Source organism: Balaenoptera borealis, assembly GCF_965194805.1.
Source record: "Balaenoptera borealis genome assembly, chromosome: 5".
In the NCBI taxonomy this organism is placed as follows: domain Eukaryota; kingdom Metazoa; phylum Chordata; class Mammalia; order Artiodactyla; family Balaenopteridae; genus Balaenoptera; species Balaenoptera borealis.
Genome location: NC_138862.1, coordinates 80,343,871 through 80,357,130, shown reverse-complemented (window position 1 = coordinate 80,357,130; position 13,260 = coordinate 80,343,871). Strand labels below are relative to the sequence as shown.

General features: G+C 39.7%; 1 long non-coding RNA gene and 1 pseudogene across 2 annotated transcripts in view; one reads left to right on the top strand and one right to left on the bottom strand.

The window, feature by feature from the left end:
• Positions 1-13,260, bottom strand: part of LOC309629398 — a 210,763-nt gene that overhangs the window by 73,054 nt on the left and 124,449 nt on the right. The window lies entirely within an intron of this gene.
• On the top strand, positions 7,628-8,761 carry LOC309629370 (histone H3.3A pseudogene; annotated as a pseudogene). The gene has a single exon. The product of its transcript is annotated as a histone H3.3A pseudogene (transcript).

Here is a 13,260-nt window from a genome sequence, read left to right as displayed (position 1 = left end):
CTGCTTTCCTCTAAAAGCAAAAAAAGAGCCAAAGCCCTTTCCCTAGGTGGTGGAAAGCATAGAATTCCTTGGAGAGTAAAACAGGAGTAGAACTTCTCCCATTCGGAAAGGACTAAGGAAGAGGGCCTCACTGCACCTATAGCTGTGGGTCCAGGGAAATTACTTGAGAACCTTGTCCAGTCCTTGCCATTTACATCTTCTGAAATCAAAATGTTTCTTCAAAGCTCTGCTCAAATTCCACCTCCTCCAAGCAGCCTCCTTTTCTGAGGCCCTATGGGTAGTATCTTTTTTCTTTACATCTGGGGCGACCTTTGATATCTATATTAGCCTCATACTCCACTACTTTCACAAAGACATGAGCCTACTAAACTAGTAGGGTTTGGCTTGGAATGGCTGTGGCAATGGGTGCAACTTAAGGCAGAAGAGAACAGCACAATGAAAAAGTAAGGATGAGGAAAGTAGGGCATGAAGAAGCTGATCTTCATGACAATTCTTGGGAGAACCAGGAAGTCAAAGAGTGAGCTGACACCAGCATGGGCTGCATCAGGGTCTTGGAAAGAATTTATCTCTGGCTGTGAATTCAAGGGCCACACTTATTCGGAAGAGCTTACCTTGTGTCCTAAGTCTCAAGTTCTGTAAATGGACCAGGCCCAGCCAGGTAGGGCCCCAATGACATCTTCCTTAGATGCTTAAATCAGGTCTTAGATTTTCTTGGGGCCAAATTTCATTTTAGATGACTAGTGCTTATGTATGATACAATTTAGAATACTGGCTTTACTTGACAATTCAAGTTTTTAAAATTACTGAATTTTAAAAAGGGATTTTTCCAGATCCTTAGAATTTGGGAAAGCATTGCAAATACAGTGGTTTGTGGTTATGATAGTTGTTATTAAAGAATCAATGCACTTATGATAATTTTGATAAGAATGAAATATGCACATAAATCCACTTTTACTTAATTATGGAAATGATCTTTTTCAATAATAAAAGGGGATCAGACAGATCTTTAAACTGCCTGAAGGAAATATTTTGAAATGAGTAGGATTCTCTTAGGGTAAATGAATGGTTTGCCTTCTGACCTCAAGTAGCTGTGTATATGCCTGTCTCATCTAGTAGCCTCTATTCTCGTGAAGATCAGGAATTGTCTCATTTCTATCTCTATCTCCTCTATGGCTAGTACAGTGCCTGTTACACAATAAGAACTCAGAAAATATTTTTGCTGTTTTGGAGCGTTATCTCCACCTTCTTTTACTTATGCAATTCATTTACTCCTTGGAACAATTTTGCAAAACATTACCACCTTAGTTTCCACAGAGGAAGGAACTAAGCCTAAGAGAGTAGGCGATTTGCCCAAGATGGTACCATTAGTAAAGGGCAAGATCAGGATTCAATCCTAATCTGCTTTCTATGGAGTCCTTCTTTTTAGACGGAGATACAGGACACCAAAATGATCAAACACAAGACTTTCATTGCTATCCTGCTGTTGTGGATTTCACTTTTTTCTCTCCTTTTCACTCCACTGACATCACATAATGCTCTTCAATTACAGCTGTCAACTTCCTCCCACAATTGCTCTGTATTCTGGGCTATAATTGCTCCTCACAGAACCTGAGCCCACACGCCTACAATTTCTCTATCAGCTAAGCAGCCCCCACTGCCTCCAAGGGACCATGGCTAATGCAGTCCACAGAGGTACATGCACCTGTGATTACTGCCATTTTCCACTTTAGTTATCCCAGGAGAAGTGCTATGCTAGAGTGCCTTTTAAGTAATGCGTAGTGACAACATTCTGATGTGGGTAGGTGGCCAAGAATCACTATCCTCCGCATTAGTATTTGAGAAATGATACCTTCACGGTGGGAGTTGACACATTCACTTGGACGTTTGAGGGAGGATGCAAAGATGAGTCCCTCTGGTACTGAGATGCATTTCCTTCCTTAATGCTAAGGGCACAAGGCTCTTTCCTAGAGAATAAATTAAGCAAAACTTCAGCTAATAAACGGCAAAAACTTCAGCTAATAAGCTACCAACTTGTACTGTCCAAGAAAAAAGTAGTTCAGAAATAAAGGATTCCTCCAATTTCTTCTGTAGAGAAATCCCTGAAATTCATTTCAAAAGAACTCAAATAGGTCACAGAACCTGTGAACTAAAAGGGCCTTGTTCAGATGGGAGAATTGGGATCCAAAGGGGGAATAGGACTTGGCCAAGTCACCCAGCAAGTGGATGGCAAGAGCCAGATCTTAAGACTTCTAGACAAGGACCTTCTTCGCTTTGGTTAAACTGAGGGTTGAAGGAGAGGAGTGATGTCACTTCTACCTTCAGTCTCCTGGGAGCTTCTGACAGGGGAAGTTATAGAAACACCAGGTCCCTGGGATAGTGGTTCCTGACATTGGTAACATCTTATTACTAGGACACCCTAGTCCAGAGTGCAGTCAAGATACTCTGGCCCAGAAAGCCAAACATTGCTGAAGAGATAAATAAACAAACAAGATAAAACTCTAAAAGAGATACTGAATGTGCCTGAGATGAGCCCCCTCTCTCCACCTCAGGACTGAGAGAAGCTGGTCAAGGTCAAAAAGCTGATTCTAGGAACCTGAGAAACTTTGGGGAGAGAGGAAGAGATCAAGTGTAAGGATTTTCCCAATCAACCTGAAGCTCAGGGTGCATAATCACTGTCACAAAGGGAGGGGCTGCCTTTCCTGGAGGTTAACTAAAAGTAAGGAGCTGGAGGAAAGTCTGGGAAGGAGTCTTAAAGGGCTGCTGTAAGGCAGGGACATTACAGAGTGAGCAACGGTCTGAGGGAACAGCCTGGCGTCTAGCAAAGATAAAGCTGAACCGACACAACAACAACCTAAACAGCAACATGACCAAACTTCATAGAGCACTTCTCTCATACCAGACTCTTCTCTAATTATTCTATGTACATTATCTCATTTGATCCTCACAGCAGCCTTATAATAAGAATTTAGAAAATGTGGTAGGGCCACTTTCAAAAGTTCTGGGAAAGGATTATTATACCTGAGGACTCTCCCATTAATGACATTTCATAAGAGACCAAAGCTATTTTGGATCCCCACAACCTCTCTATGGATGTATAAATAACATTTTAAATACATATTACTTTGAACTAGGGGAAACTGCTAGTTTTGTAGATCAAAAAATTGTCAAATAGCAGAACTTACATATGGTTCAACCTAATATATAAAATATATATACTTTAAGGGAAGTAAGTAAAAAAGTAACAGGCAAATACAGTAGAGTGGGATATGTATCACATAAGGAGTAAGTGTTGTGCACTCTGGGAAAAAAAAAACCACACAAAAGAGTGTTCTAACCAAGTTTTCAGTGAAGGAGAGCAGTAAGGGGAGACTTCTAGGAGGAAATGTTGAAACCTGAAGGACAATAGAAAACACTAAGGGAAGTTAATCATTATGAGCCTGATTCAGTGAATCAGGGAGGCTTTAGGTCATGATAAAGTAACAGATGCTGGACTTGCACTACCACTGTAAACACGTAGAAAACTAAGAAAAATATGTGAAAAAAACCCACTTTCAGACATTGAACAGCAGACATCACAAGATCATAATCACTGGGAGTAGGAAAACAAACAAGGTGAGTCCTTCAATTGGTTAAAATCAGTAAGTTTTTAAAGATTGAAAGAGTATGTTCTCTAATTGTACAGAATTAAATTGGAAATAAAAATAGAAAGAGATCTGAAAAATAAACAGCTTAGTTTTAAGTAAGTCTTGGATAATAAAAGAAATCCCAAGGGAAATTTAAAAATATTTAATGAACTGAATGAAAATAGAAACACAACATATCAAAACTTGTGAGATGCAGTTGAAGCAATCCTAAGGGAAGATGTATAACTTTAAATGATTATATTAGAAAAAAATCAAATCAATAATGTAAACTTGCATACTAAAAAGCTACAGAAAGTTGAGACAATTAAACCTAAAGTAAGTGAAAGAATGAAAAAATAGAAATAAAAGCAAAAATCAATCAAATAAAGAATGTACAAATAATGGAGAAGATAAATTAAACCAAAAGAAGATTCTTTAAATGTCACACCATGGGCTACAGGTAGAAGGCCGGAGGTGGGAATAGCTTATAAAGAAGGTCTGTTCAACGGAATATATACTGACTGCAGAGGTGCCACTTTGGTGTGTTATCATCTTGAATAGCTTGTTGTGACCAACATTTCAATAAAACTAATAACTTCTATCTAAACTCATCAAAGAAACAAGGGAAAAGACACAAATTATCATCAAGACTGAAACAAGGGACATTATTACAGAGTCTACAGTCACTAAAAGGATAATAAGGACTATTAAGAACAACCTACTGGGCTTCCCTGGTGGCGCAGTGGTTGAGAATCTGCCTGCCAAGGCAGGGGACATGGGTTCGAGCCCTGGTCTGGGAAGATCCCACATGCCGCGGAGCGACTAGGCCCGTGAGCCACAATTACTGAGCCTGCGCGTCTGGAGCCTGTGCTCCACAACAAGAGAGGCCATGATAATGAGAGGCCCGCGCACTGCGATGAAGAGTGGCCCCCACTTGCCGCAACTAGAGAAAGCCCTCGCACAGAAACGAAGACCCAAAACAGCCATAAAATAAAAATAAATAATTTAATAATTAACAAAACAAAACAAAACACCAGAATTCTCTAAGACTCCTTGAACTGAATTCTTATCCCATCATTTCTGTGTCCAATTTATAAAAAAAAAAAAAAAAGAACAACCTACTGCCAATAAATTCAACATCTGATATGAAATGGAAGAACCCTTTGGAAAACAACAACAACAACAAATGACCAAAAATGACTTAAGAGAACATAGAAATTCTAAATAGTCCCATATCTATTAAAAACAATTGGATTTCTTATAAACGATATTCCACAAAGAAGAATCTCAACCCAGGTGACTTCTCTGGTGAATTCTTTCAAACATCTAAGGAAGAAAAAAGAACAGTTCTATACAATATATTTCAGAAAATAGGGAAGGCAATAATACATTGTTCTTCCACCAAACAAAGACATTAAAAGAAAACACCAGCAGCATTGTTCGGATCCTGTCTGCTTAACAGAGCCTTATGGTATCTTCAATTCCAAGAGCAATAAAAAACATGTACCCATAAAAATGCTTAAACATGTACCATAAAAATGTATACAGATCTTTAAAGAATATTTATTTATACCAAATAAAAACTGGTAACAATCTAGATATACATTAGCAAGAGAAGAGAATAAACGAATTGTGCTACACACACGTGGTGGAATATTACTCAGAAACAAAAAGGAATAAATTACAGATAGATGCAACAACATGGATTAATCCAAAAAAATTATACTGAGTAAAAGGAGCCAGACACAAAAGAGTATATTTATATATTCTATTTTTATAAAAATTTAGAATATGTAAAACTAACCAATAATTATAAAAAGCAGGTCAATGGTTACCTGAGGCCAGTTGTGAAGGTGGATGAAGGAACTTACTTGGTGGTGGAAATAGTCTATTTCTTAATAGGGGTAAAGTTTCAAATGTATATACTCCTGTCAAAAACTCATCAAACTATATGGTTAAAATGGCTACATTTTATCACACAGAAATTATATCTCAATAGAATTGAATTGAAAAAAATAAGTCAGAGAAATAGGTAGAGATGAAGACATTAGGGAGAATGTTATCAAGGTTGTCTCTCATGTTTCAATCAGAGCAACTTTATGGATGGTGGTTCCCCTCACTATTGTGGAAAGAAATGCTGGAACAGAACCAGGTTTGAGGGAAGGAGTGTTAAGAGAACAGTACTGAAATGTTGAGTTAAAAGTGCCTATGGTAGTGGTGTTCTATAAGCCATTTTTCAGGGGGAGAGGGAATAGATGGGGAGCCCTGACTTGTAGCATTTTCTGATCTTCATGGTGTAGATACTTCCATCACATCTGATTTCAAGCTACCAACTGTTTAATAACCAGCTTAAAAAATCTTGGAAACTTAACAATCTTTCGTGACCCAGAAGCAGCCAGCTCCAGCAAGCCACTGCCTATGAATCATCAAAACAAATATGTGAAGCAAGAAACTGTATCAATCGAGGGGTTCTTTCTAGAAATATAGGGAAAAAGTGTAGTCATCCGTGAATAGATGTTAATAAAATCCAGGTATGTGGATGCAATTAGGGAAAAAATATAGAGGGGAAAGAAGAGATGCCTAGAATTTTACCTCAGGCATGTTATTTTTAAAGGTCAACTAGAAGAGAATGGGCAAGTAGAAGAAAGTGAAAAGTAAGAACCAGAGAGGCAGGAGGAAAAACAGGATGGTATTTTGTCATCCATCCAAGCCAAGGTAAGGAGCTGAGAAATGGTTAGCAGTGTTAAATTCAGCTAAGTTAAGTAAAATGAAGACTAACATTTGGGGGTATGGGGCTTATGGTAACCTTTGAGAATGCAGTTTCAGTGGAGTTTTGGAAGTTGAATGGGCCACAGGCAGATGCCTTCATCTAGAAGCCAGAGGGGGGAGTAGCTCGTAAAGAAGTCTGCTCAGTGGAATATATACTGGCTGAAGAAGTCCATAGCTGCAGACTGCCACTTTGGTGTGTCATCACCCTGATCGACTGCCATGACCCACATTAAATACTCTAACCAGGGACAGAGGTGTCTTGACATCCAAGCTGACATTCCTAGGCCTAAACTTATACCACACACACATACATACACACACCTAGAGACATGTACAGACACCTAAATATGTGTAAAAAACAAACACTATGGTGTACTACAGAATATAAAAGTAATAGATTTTTAAAATATAAAGCATGAAATTTCAAAGAAATTTTATGTTTGCATCATGTTACTTCAAATTTCTAGGCCTCCTTCAACTCCTGCCCTCAACTCCACACTTATCCCACCCCTGTGTGGGGTGTCTATATTCATTCTCCTCAGCCATGGGGACATTTGGATGAACAAGTTTGATAGGCTGAGAGAAGGCATGTGTCTACAGGTGCCAAGAATCAGGAGGTGATTTCCAGTGCTGGAATCTCTTTGACTTCTGGGCACCACCTATCCCTGAGGAACCTGGAGAACTGTTGCTTAGGGCCCTTCCCAGCAGAATATGTCAACCTTGTGGTTTGACACTTTCATTTACCATCCTTCACATCATACTATCCATCTGCCACAACTTCTGTCCACACCAGGCCCACAAACAGCCCATGGTCCATTGCATACCCTACAACTCAGACCCGGGGACCACAGAGAGGGTCACGATGTCCACAAACATGTAGACAAGGAACTTCCAAGTTCTTACTGATGCCAGCACTGGCTTCAGTGCCTAGGTCACCAGTAGAGAATGGATATGGGATAAGGCCTTGACAGCCTTCCCATATTTCTGTGCAACTCGGAACTTATTGAGGGCTTCTCAGAACAGCTAATGGAATATCGGCCCTGCTTTATAGACAGAGGTTTTACATATAGACTCTGGGCTGTGCACACTTCTTTGTTTTAAACATCACATGTTCTCTGTATGAGAAGATACCCCTGGAATTGAGTGTGGCTATGCGTGACGGCTCTGGCTCCAGCTCTCTGAAACCTTCGCCTGCTAGGCTACCCTCTAGGTCTCCTACCAGGAGAAAGAAATTTGGACTGAAGGGTCATGGAAGGTTTGGGAGGAAGGTCTGCCCTACATTCTAGGAAGTTGACTCGGTGGCTCTGTGGAGGGCAGATGAGAGAGAATAAAGATTAGAGGTTGGGGGAACAATTGAGATTTTTCTTTAATGAGTCAGTGGTTCTCAATAGGGGTGATACTGCTCCTGAGACATGTTTTGAAATTTTGTGGGATCTTATGATTTGCTACTAGTGTTTAGTGAACAGGAGTCAAGAATGATAGGCATCGAATGCAGAGCGGTTTGGTCGGTAGTCGGAGGAGCTTCTTCCATTAGTTCGGCGACTGCGGTTCTTCATTGGGCAGCAGGAGCGGCGCGGCTGTCGGAGAAGCGGCGTAAAACTTCGGCATTGGGTGAAAGAAAATGGCCCGAACCAAGCAGACTGCTCCTAAGTCCACGGGTGGCAAAGCGCCCTGCAAAGAGCTGGCCACTAAAGCGGCCGGGAAAGCGCCCCCTCTACCGGCGGGATGAGAAAACCTCATCGCTACAGGCCCGGGACCGTTGCGCTTCGAGAAATACGTCGTTACCAGAAATCCACCGAGCTTCTGATCCGGAAGCTGCCTTTCCAGAGGTTGGTGAGGGAGATAGCCCAGGATTTCAAAACCGACTTGAGGTTCCAGAGTGCCGCTTCAGGAGGCTAGTGAAGCGTAACTGGTGGGTTTATTTGAAGATACTAATCTGTGTGCCATCCACGCTAAGAGAGTCACCATCATGCCCAAAGACATCCAGTCGGCTCGCCGGATACGGGGAGAGAGAGCTTAAGTGAAGGCAGTTTTTATGGTGTTTTGTAGTAAATTCTGTAAAATACTTTGGTTTACTTTGTGTCTTCTTCTGTAAGAAATTGTTTGTAATATGCTGCATTTGTACTTAACTCATTCCATCTTTCACTCAGGATGAATGCGAAAAGTGACTGACTGTTCACAGACCTCAGTGATGTGAGCACTGTTGCTCAGGAGTGACAATTTGCTAATATGCAGAAGGGATGGGTGATATTTCTTGCTTCTCATGATGCATGTTTCTGTATGTTAATGACTTGTTGGGTAGCTATTAAGGTACTAGAATTGATAAATGTGTACAGGGTCCTTTTGCAATAAAACTGGTTATGACTTGATCCAAGTGTTTAACAATTGGGGCTGTTAAGTCTGACCATACATCACTGTGATAGAATGTGGGCTTTTTCAAGGGTAAAGATACAAGTCTTAACCACAGTGTAACTTACAGTTTCCTTATTAAAAAAAAAAAAGTAAACCTGGCAGCTATAGAATCCACTATGTGCATTTATAATAGCTATTTTATATATTGCAGTGTCAACATTTTTAAATTAAATGTTTTACATTCAAAAAAAAAAAAGAATGATAGGTATCTAGGCAGTTTAGGCCAAACAACTAAAAATTGTTCTGAATTCCACATAAAAAACTGAATATTCCTTTCTATAATAGTCTGGACCTGGCATTTAACACTGTTTTACCAATATACACACTACTAATGATATTCGAGTCCTAATACAACACACCTGTACTGGTCTGCATTTATAACTATGATGCTCAAATTATGAAGAGGTGCAAGCATTTGACTGCTTGATCACACACACTAGTTTACTGAAATATGTTATTATTTTGTTATAAACTACTTTCCTTTATTTCTCTATGTATTAAAGTCAGGGTATTATTTTGTTGTTTGTGGAACGATATATTTTGATAGATTATATTATCTATAATTTTAATTTCCATATACTGAACAGTCATCATGAATATTTTTAATTTTTATTTATTTTTTAGGAAAGAAAGCATTACATCTAACAGTGTTGAAAATGACTGGTTTAGATGATAAATACTGAGAGCCTAGGCAAAGCCCTGTGGGAAAAAGAAAGTCACTATGGATATAGAACTAACAGAATTTGGAAAATGATTTGATTCAGTGGATTAAAATTAAGCTCTGTTTCAACTTTCTCTTCTGCAGGGTAAATAAACTAAATAAACCCAGAGCCATCATCCAACTTGGCCTGCTTCACAAACCTTGCATTATCTTGGTTGCTGTCTCCAGAATCACTTCCCTGAGTCTCAAAATGGTATTCAGTTCTATATCGCCAAAAGAAGCTTAAATATATTGAAATGAGGAGCCAAGACTCCCAACCCCCAAACAAATAAGCCATGTACCAGCGCACAGATCTGACCATGAACATTAATACACACATGTAGCAGACACTGTCAGTAGCCTGAAAATATTCCCTCATCTTCTGTATCTGCTGAGTGACTTGCAACTGTCAGCACTTGCATTTCTTTGATTAAGAGGCTTCTTTGGCCACTGAAGCCTGTTTTGCCCAATGAAGGAGGCTGGAAGGGCTAGAATGAATGCATCTCCCTATTCCCTAAACAGCCCTCAAACAATAACTGGCTGCAGTTGGTGTATAAATAACCCAGCTACCCAGTCCCTTTTGTGCAGTAACTCTAAGGTGTGTGTCCCATATTGACCCCCAGGAGTTTCCCCAATAGGATAAATCTCCAGTCACCCACAGTTGTAACTGACTTGATAACATACCCCATATTGACTACCTTTTTTGGCGTATTTCCTTCTTCCTCTCCTGGTGTTTATTTTCCCTCCCCATCAAACTATTTTGCTATCATATTCTTGTCTGAGTGTCAGCTTCTGGGAAACCCAAACCAAAACAACTTGTTATCTGTTGCACTGGGGACCTCTTGTAGTTGATGGATGTAGTCAAAGAGCACAGACCCAGGAGACAGGCTTGGGTCTAAGCCCAACCTGTACCAACTCACCATCTTACTTCAGGCATTTTAACTCTCTCTCTCTGCTTCAGTTTCCTCACCTTTAAATTAAAGGATTTTGACTACATTAACATTTCCCAGAATGTGTTCATTGGAAGAACATTCCATTTTTGGAATGTTAATAGTTGTTATGGGGAAAAGGTGAAAGAGGAAAGAAGATTCCTGCTCTGTTATACACAGCAGTCTCTATCTACTTCCCAGGATGATGTTGAAGTGGACGTGGAGTGCCTGGCTAAGTGTCTGACACATAGTAGGTGTAAAAAAATGGTGATTGATTTCAAATCCAAAGCAGTTAGCTCATGCTCATATAGAATACATCATCAGTAGGCAGTGTTTCTTAATCTGAAGTTCATGTACTCTCTGAAATTGTAATAAAAATTGTACACTCTGTGCTCCTGTGCCTTTTCCTGGGGCGAATCTCTCAGATTTAATTGGATTTTTAGACTCGCTAAAAGATTAAGCCTTAAGCCATGTTGTCTTAAGCCATCTGGTCTTATCAGTTGTTTTAAAACATAGAAGGAAATCATTACTTCCTAGTTTTAATGATCAAACAACAAACACCTATTAATCATCCTATCTCCCTTTTAGGGGAACACTCCAAGTCTTTGTGCAGTGGTCTCTCATTAAAATTTCTGAGATATGAATTCAAAATGCATAAGTGATGTACAAATATGAGAATTCAGTTGATATAACAAAAAAACCAATGGATTATAAAAATCCTGGGTTCCACTGGGAACTGTATTTGTATTTGAATAGAAATAATTTTTTTTAAAAATTCTGGCTAGTTTGATGGATATATGCTGTATGTTAGAATGGTGTGGGATAGTCCCTAAATGGATTGGGCTGTTGTTGAATATTTCCCCTCCACTCTCCTTTGTCAGAGCAACAGGCAGATCACAGGTCTTGGATTCAAATGTTTTGCTCACCATCAGACCATTCATTGGATTAATGTGTCCCGGGAAAGGTGCTTATTGTATCTATCTGTGATTCCTCAATAACTTGCACAGTCCTTTCCCATTTCTAAGGCCTTAGCAAAGGTTACCCAGGCTGTTGGGAGATTTGCTGTCATCTCAAACCATGAGCTGTGCGCTCTCTCTGAGATGAGTCAACTGCAGGGAGAATGGAACCAACCACTAGAAGTGTTTCTGGCTCCAATTTTCTGAATGTTTGTCTCCTTGTGGAGCTTAATCTTTGGTTGTTATTGACAACTGCTGTGACCACATTTGAGAGTGTGTGCAAGGAACTGTGTGGAGAAGTATGGGGAGGCGGAGAGAAGACAAATTGGCAGGAATTATTTTAAAAGATGCCTGTTTTCCCAGTTACTTAAGTTTACCTGGTTTTGTCGACATCAAGAGAGGTATAATTTTCTAGTTTTTAAAAAACAAAATTATGCCTCAGTAGAAAGTAAATGTGTTATCATGGGTAAAAGGAAAGTATATTGTCAAAATAATTGCTGTGGGAGATAGAATCCGGTTTCAGGAAACTTTTTTCAGTTTCTTACAGGCAGAGAATAGTCTTATTAGAACAAACCAACCAACATCATTGGTACAATGGCTTCTGCTCTACTTTCTCTTTATCAGTTAAAGTTTCTAGTTCAGTGTGTCTTCACCTTTTTTGTGAATATGAGGACCCTGTTTAATACATTTTTTAAAATTGAGAACCTTAAAAGCTGGAAGTTGTACTTCTAGTAACTGTTAAAGGGAGAAAATATACAACAGTGTTCCAGTTATCTATTGCTACTTAACAAACCACCTCAAATCTAGTGGCTTAAAATAACATTGGTCTGTTTGGCTCATAAACTGGCATTTGGGCAGGGATTGGAAGGGACAGCTCACCTCTGCTCCGCACGGGGAGCTGAGGCAGCTTACAGACTGGGGGTCAGAACCACTGGAGGCCACAGGAACTCACACGACCAGAGGTCGATAGTGATTATAGGACCTCAGCTGGGGCCGTCATCCACAAAACCTATACGTGGCCTCTACCTGTGGTCTCTTTGCTTTCTCATGGCATGGTGATTGAATTACAAAAGAAAGTGTCCCAAGAGGACCAGGTGTCACCTGTATTGCCTTTTAGGACCTTGGCTCAAAAGTCACATAGCTCATTTCTGCTCCAGTAACAAGCCCACCCAAACTTAATGGGTACGGTGTCAACACTGTATTCTAGGAAGAATGTATGGATCAGGGATATTGTTGTAGCCATTTGGAAAAATATGAGCCTCCACAAGGAGCAAAATGCTCACAATTTCAGTAATGCTTTTAAATGAACGCATGAGCCTATCACCCCTGGCAATGATGCCTCAGGGTCTAGGGATTTCTTACTATAATTGGGCACCTCTGCTCCAGAACAGATACATGTAAAACACACTCTAATGGGGTCAAAGCAGTTGGCCACAGCTTGAGACCCTGACTATGCCATGTTTCCATCCATGGAGGATGACACTCCTTGGTCTCTACTGCACATACCTTCCAGCCCACTCCATGTTCTGTTCATTCTGGTCTTCATTTAATCATTCTCCTATGTGTAGTTTATTCCTCATTCGGCCAACAGCATTTTTTAAATATAAAAATACATACCTATTCACAAAGTAACCCACTTCACAAACTAACTCTGGCTCGATTTGCCTACAGAAATAACAACAATAACATAAGCAGCTACAATTCTGAACACTTAAATGCCAGACACTGAGCTGAGTGCTTTACAGACATTAACTAAATTAACCATCATTGATATAATAAGGCAGTTCTGACATTATCCAATTTTTTTAATTAAAAGAAAAAAACCCTGAAGTTTATAATAAACTTACCCCAAATCTCACTTAGTAAATTAC